The sequence below is a fragment of the Harpia harpyja genome, chromosome 8 (genome assembly GCF_026419915.1).
Source record: "Harpia harpyja isolate bHarHar1 chromosome 8, bHarHar1 primary haplotype, whole genome shotgun sequence".
NCBI lineage: Eukaryota > Metazoa > Chordata > Aves > Accipitriformes > Accipitridae > Harpia > Harpia harpyja.
In genome coordinates, this window is record NC_068947.1 from 10,400,781 (window position 1) to 10,407,708 (window position 6,928).

Sequence of the window (6,928 nt, forward strand, 5' to 3'; positions counted from 1 at the left end):
GCTCTCTCCCAGAAAAGGAGGAGGAATCCGCAGGGATTTCATCATGCCTGAGCCTCACGCTGTGCTCTACCTCCAGGGAAAAGCGTAGGTTACTCAGCAAAATATGGGAGCAGTCAGTAATGCCCTTTGCCTCCATTGCAGCCAGGTGTGCTGCTGACCTAGCATCATTTTGTACTTATCACCTTTTATTTTATTGTGTTCAAGGTCATTCACACCGTTATTTTGTCTGACAGCGATGGCACTACTGAGGTTTAAATGCATAAAAATATATTTATGAATATATAAAAGTAGATTTGTGTGTGTCTCTGTATGTTTCTCTTTTGTATCTCATTGAAAGACTGTAATATAAATAATTTCCTACAAAGCTGGGATTGTCCAAGACAAGGCTAGAAACTGTAGCTTTTCCCATCCTAGAGTGAACACAGCCTCACCCTCCCTGTCTTTCTGTCTCTCTCTGTGTGCGTGTGTGCACATACACATATACCTGTATCTATCATTACAGTTTAAGGGAAAATAATCACAAAATAGTCAGTAGTGAGTTTCTAACACCAGGTCACAGAACAGCCCCAGTGTTCTGGAGTTTACAGTGCCTGCAGATGAAAAGCCAGAACTAGCACATCATTCAGTCTTTGAAACAAGATGCAAGAGAGGAGAGAAGTCTTTAGTTGTAGAGGAGGATTATGCATATATCTCCCCCCCGCCACTCCGAGGCTGTTTCCAAATTGGAGAGTAGAGAGGAAGAGAAGTGGACTACCGGCTCCTCATTGCTCAAGGCCTTAAAGGCAGCAGCATATATAAACAAAGAAACAACATGGGAGAAATTAGGAAGCACAGGAGTGGGTTCTCCTAGTGTAGGGACTCTTTTGCACTTCAAAAGGAATGAAATATGCAAGGCAGTAGTAACTCTAGTCCCTGGAGTGGTAATATTTGAACATATCTAGCTCATACGAAATTAGAATCGGGTTTAAGTCTGCTCAGTCTTGCTGCAGCAGGTCACAGATTTCTTCTTCTGGCATCCCATTCCCAGTTACTGGGAATGTTTGGAAAAGCTCTGTATGTGACAATGTGGAGATGTGTCTGACATTAGCGGTGGGATCCCAGCAGCACAATTGTTTCCACGTGTTAGAGGTGCAGGGTGGGTGAGGAGGAGCAGGGCAGGCAAAAGGGATGAAGAAATCTTAAATGAGCATAACTCTGCATTTTCCTCAGTTAAGGATAGCCGACTTGTGAACATCTGCTGCTGAGGACTGCCAATATCCTGAGCAGGTGTATCGGAGAACTGGATCCTTCCCCCTGTCTTCCCTCCTTGGCCCCCCATCACCCTCAAGCAGGAGGCTTTCCTGGTGCTGGCCAGGGTTTGTTCTCACTGAAGTTACTGATTGCTCTCCTTCTGTGTGAATGAAACTGGAGTTAAGTCAATACTGAACACCTCTGAAAAATCCCACTCAGAATTCATTTAGTGTTTATTCAATTAAGTATTAATTATGGGATCTCTTTAGCTAAAGAAAATCCCTTACTGTCATTTCATCAAAGTGTAGAATATGGTGTCTTAGTTCCCTCAAGCATCTTCTGCTGCATTTCATCTTCTGATGTATTTTTCCCACAGTTACAGTCTGTAGAAAAGACCTACATTTTAAAATATCATTCCAGAGATGAGGAATGGCACAATTTCTAAACACCATACAACAGTTTTGTTAAAGTGCCGATAATCTCTTTGTCAATACTCTAAAGGGATCAAAACAAGAGTCGGGAAGATCTGCAATTTAAAAAATAAGAGACCCATAAAAAGCACAGATGAAAAGAGTAAATGTAGACATGCAGCTTCATATGGGTTCACTCTGATCCCTTTTATACCAGGAGCAACAGAACTTCATGTCTGGAATAGCTGTTTGGCTCCAACAAGTGACCCCTGATGTGACCCCCGAGAGCTGTATTTGAGCAGTCAGCTGAGGAACTTTGGTGGATTTGGGTGCCTACTGTGATGTCTCACTTCAGGAGAATGATGAGTGATTAAGGCCACCTGCTTGCTAAATTTTGTCCATCTTGCAAACAGTGGTGAAATATAGCTGCTTTCTGAGAGCAGTGGAGAGGGTCTAGGAGAGGTCTTTGCTCCTCTCCAGCTACCAGGCTCTCAGGGAGAGGTAGTCAGCTGTGAGGCTGAAGAGAGATGGCTGTGAAATAGAGCTTTGTTTTGTGCATATATGTACATATAGATATACACAGGAATATAACAAAAAGATCAAGAGTTATTGCTTCTAATAGTACCAAACTGCTCCTTAATAAAGCTATGGGGCTGATTGCTCTTGTGAATATTTGACTTTTGCAAAAGCATGTTGATTTCATTTTCAAAGAGCAAAGCAGGCAGTAAGCACAACATTTCAATATTTCAAATACTTTCAATGTATTTTCAATGCTATTTGTGTGAATTCTGCAAATCTAATTTCTAATACACTCAGGCACCCACCTGGGACATTTTTGGCCTCAGAGTTTCAGACAGAAGTCGCTCTGACCAGCAGAGGTTATCTCTGCCTTTCCTACAGGGACTACCTCGGAACTTACATCTGCATAAAATCATCTGGCATATAGAAAACTCAAATCCAAAGAGGAGCTTCATTTTTCTGCCAATGCTGAGAGCATGCTTAGCTCACTCAGACTGCACTGCATTTAGTGACAACTGCTTTGGTGATCTTACCACCTCACTTTTGCACAGCTCCCACGGGAAAACATGCTCACCCAAGACAGTGGAGACTGATTCCAGACCTTCCTCCACTCAAACAGGGTTTGATCCCCATCTGTTACAGAGCTGGGGATTGATGCTTTCAGGGGAGAGGGCCTTCCACCTCTCATCCAGAGTATCAATCACTTTGGAGGCAGAACTAGACCCAACAAGACAAAGTCTCTAGTGCTTAGGGTAGGGAGCTGGGGGAGAGAAATCCTGGCACAACACTTACTGCTGTTCCCTGGATTAATCCTCTTTTTTACACAGTGATTGTCTGCACTACACAACATCAGTGCTAACATCCATTAGGTTTTGTGTCTGGAAAGCCTCAAAAGAATGGAAAATTATGAAGTCTTGACATTCAGGTAGAGCTTGGAATAGCAATTGTGCATCCAAATGAAACCAGCTCTAACTCGGGATTTGCTCTTTAATTCTTCCTAGAAAAAAGATCAGATTAATATATGTAGATTGCTTGGGAATGTGATTAACTGTTTTTAATATTTCATTTTCATGGGATGTACTGTTGGTTAGCATGTAAATGAAGTATTAATCCTGACTCAGCAAATGATAAATGTCCTTTTGTCTTTTCATACATGTTTTTGATTCCTAGACTGCTCCCTAATGGTCTATTAAAAAAAAAAAGCAAAACAAAACATTTTGAAATATGCATTCTTGGTGCAGGCCAAACAAAATTACTTATTCTTGTTAGTGAACTCTGATCTTTTGTATCTTGATGTACATAAAACATCTTCTTCATATCATAGAACCACCAAGAACCATTTTCAGTGCATTAGCCTGCTTACTATCATAGTTTGCAGACTAGTGATTACCTGTCCTCTCCTTTTTGAACCATAAAGATTGTGGCCCCTTGCTTGCAAAATAAAAGGGATAGATTCACTATTTGGGTTTCCAACCAGCTTATTTGTATACATGCCACACAGCAAACTTAACTGGGCTACTACTTTCCAACACAGCCTGCTGCACTTTTGTAAGAGTATCTGTCTTGATACATTTTAGCTATAATGAAATCTATCTTAGAAATCTGTCAGTCACTTTTACCCTGGAAGTCATCTTTTTTTTTCTTTTTCCTAAGCCCTTATATTTTAAATAACTACGGAGTCAAAGAAAGTAGGACACACACACACCCCCCCTCCGCATTACACTGACCTTTTTAATGGCATTCGGATTTTTCAATAATATTGATGGTTCAGGTCAGAGGAAAAATTCCTTGCTAAGTAGAACTGTGTTTCCTAGAGGGTTTAATCCTGTTTCAGACAAATTCAGTAAGAACTCGCTGTCTTTAAACATGTAGGACTAGGCACTGAAAAAACATTCACCCACAGAAGGGAGCTCAGGGGCATCTCTTTTCTCACACCAGCTCCTAAGAACTGGAGTTAGACACACACAGAGCAGCAGAGCAGCAGACTATTCCTATGAGACAGTAACGTCTCCTCTTTTATTTCCCTCCTCTTTCACGAAAACACTCTGGCTGCAAGCTACACAGTCCTGCCTGAGTTTCAGGGCTTCATGGTAGATCTGCAAGGACTTGGCGAACAGGTCTCCACTGAGGCTCACCTGAAGGCCCAGCACAGGCTGTGGTGTACCATGGGTGTCAGCGAACTTCGCCTCCCTGTGATTGCCATGAGCACTGTGACAGTAGCTTACAAAAACCTTAATAAAGGCCACCGGGAGACAGCCAGGCTCGGGATCCCTTCTCTGGTAGAAGTTCTCCAAGCTCAGAGGGCAAGGTGAGGTGTAAGGAAAGTCAGTGGGGACATCTCCAAAGAAGCAGTGAATTCTTCAGTTTAATGATTCATATAAAGCTTGAACCAGCAAACTGGTTTTGTATCTATCCAGCTTTAAGCGCTTAACAGACCCACTGGCGCTGGGAGCAGAATAATTAAAATTTGCTAGGTCATGGGCTCTTTTATTCTGGCGAATCACAGATTATTTCCGATAAGCACAAAATGCAGTGGCATTATAAGGCTTTTCTTACAAGCACAGGGTACCAGCAAAGGTCTAGTGTTTCCCTCTGGTCTCCATAGGTACAGTCAATCCAGCTGAAACCTAACACCACCACTGCTGGGATGGCTGGCTTTCAAAAGTAAGCCAAGCTGGACTCAGAAACTTAATCAAAAGAAAAGAGGGCACAGGGTGGTGACAGTCAAAAGTCTGTAACGCATCTCATCTTCAGCAAACCACAGGATGATCACAGCTGAGCCAGCCTTCCTGTGAGGGCAGACAGTGCCTGAAGGGTGAGGCGCAGTGAGGAGAAAAAAGGACAAAGCCTTCTCATTTGAGTTCCAGCGAGAGGATGCTTTAGCAAAGAAAAAGCCCCACAACATTATCTGCACAACTAGACATTGTCCTCCCTGTTGTTAAATTTAAGAAGTGCTTACACGGTAGTCTGACTTGAAAAACAGAGCTTAAGTATCCAGAGTGGTGTCAGGCTAAGAAATCAGGAAGCCATTTCATTTCCAAGCACCATTTAGACTCTTTCTCACCATGGGCCATACCCTGTAGTTTTTACCTGAAGCCTCATTTTCTTTTGCTTCAATACGCCTCCTGAATTTTAACATGGGTAGCACTTGTGTGCTTCATTCAGCACTTAGTTGCCTAAAATACAGATTAAAAAGTATCGAAATATGGATTTATAAGCGACTTTCGGGCATTTGGTTCTGAAGAATAGCTCCTCCTTTTCTTAAATGTTAATATGAAGATTGCCTGACAAAGCCAAAAGGAGAATTTGAAAGTTTGATTCATTGCTTAATATCCAGTTCTAGCTATTTACAAGTATGTTTTGTCTTGTCATTCATAATTTCTGTTATATTCCTTCCATGCATTTATTTGACTCAACAGTTAAATTAGATAATGTTGAGTTCACCTCAACATTTATGCCTGGCAACAGCCTTTGTGGTCACAAGGCGATGATTTCATTAGAGGAACCGAGCAAAAGTGGAAGGAATGTGGGGTGTGAGAGGGAAAAAAAAAGCTTTTGTTGAAACACAAATATTTTCTGTTAGACCGATTTGAGCAATTATAGCTCTGGCACTGTGATAGTGAGGGGATGTGGGAATAAATTCCAGCCAAGCTTTTCTCTCACTATAAATATTCTCTTTTTTTCTAAATCGGCTCAGGCATGGTCTCTGCTCAAACCCCTCCTCTCTCCTTACCAGAGGAGTGTTATCAGGGCCACACTGCTCTGCCACATCCTGTGGCAGGAGCACCGCAAATCGTTACCCGAATTTCATGTCACAGCCCCCAGTATCCCATTTTGCACCAGCAAAGGAGGCCAGTGGCAGCACGACCCAGAGGGAAGGTGATGCTGGATATAGCAGTTACCCTTCAAACATTCCCTGTTCCTTAGATAACTGCATAGCATGGCTTGTGCACAGCAGTCTCTATCCCCACGCTCAGAGGTCACGCATATTTTGCAGTATAGTTATTTGGTTATCAAAGGTCTAGCTGATGTTTCGGATAAGGACTGGGATTTTCTATATATAATTAACAGTAGGGGGTGGTGCTTTTTTCGATAATGGGATTTTTAGATGCTGGAGGTTGAAAGAGAGTGGAAAAGAGATGCACATATGATCTTTCATATAAAGTAGTCTGGTGATAATGCCCAGCTCATGCTCCCTTCGCTCACCCTTTGATGTTCAGACCATGCATCAGATGTGAATGGAATGACTGACAGTGCTGAAACAACGCATAGTGTCTAATGAGCTCACTGCGGTTCATCACTCCCGGTTTTGACATTTTAATTTGAGCCCCTCAGCTTCTAACAGTTTGATTCACCCTTTTGTTTGCCCACAGCCCTGTGTTGTTGAAAACTGGCCATCTCCAAGTCATCTGCAGAAGACACAGTCCTTCCCATGTATCACAAACCTCTCTAACTGGTGTCTGCAGGTGTACCTGTCCCCCATCGCTTTCCAGTACTGACTGCCATCCTGCTCCAGGATTTGGCTTGCAAGGCCAGTGTCTACCACCTGCCTGCCTTCACATCCCATACATATTCGCCATGAGGAGGCAGTGGCAAAGGAATTTGGCTTTGCCTGAGCAGCCACAGTAACTCCTGTGTAGACCACAGGACAACTGCCCTCCCTGGCAGACCTTGGGAATCCCCTGCAACGTCAGTGTGCATCCTTAAGCTGCTGCATATGGCATTTGCTGCAGACAGACTGGATGGTGCTGAACAGATGGACCAAATGC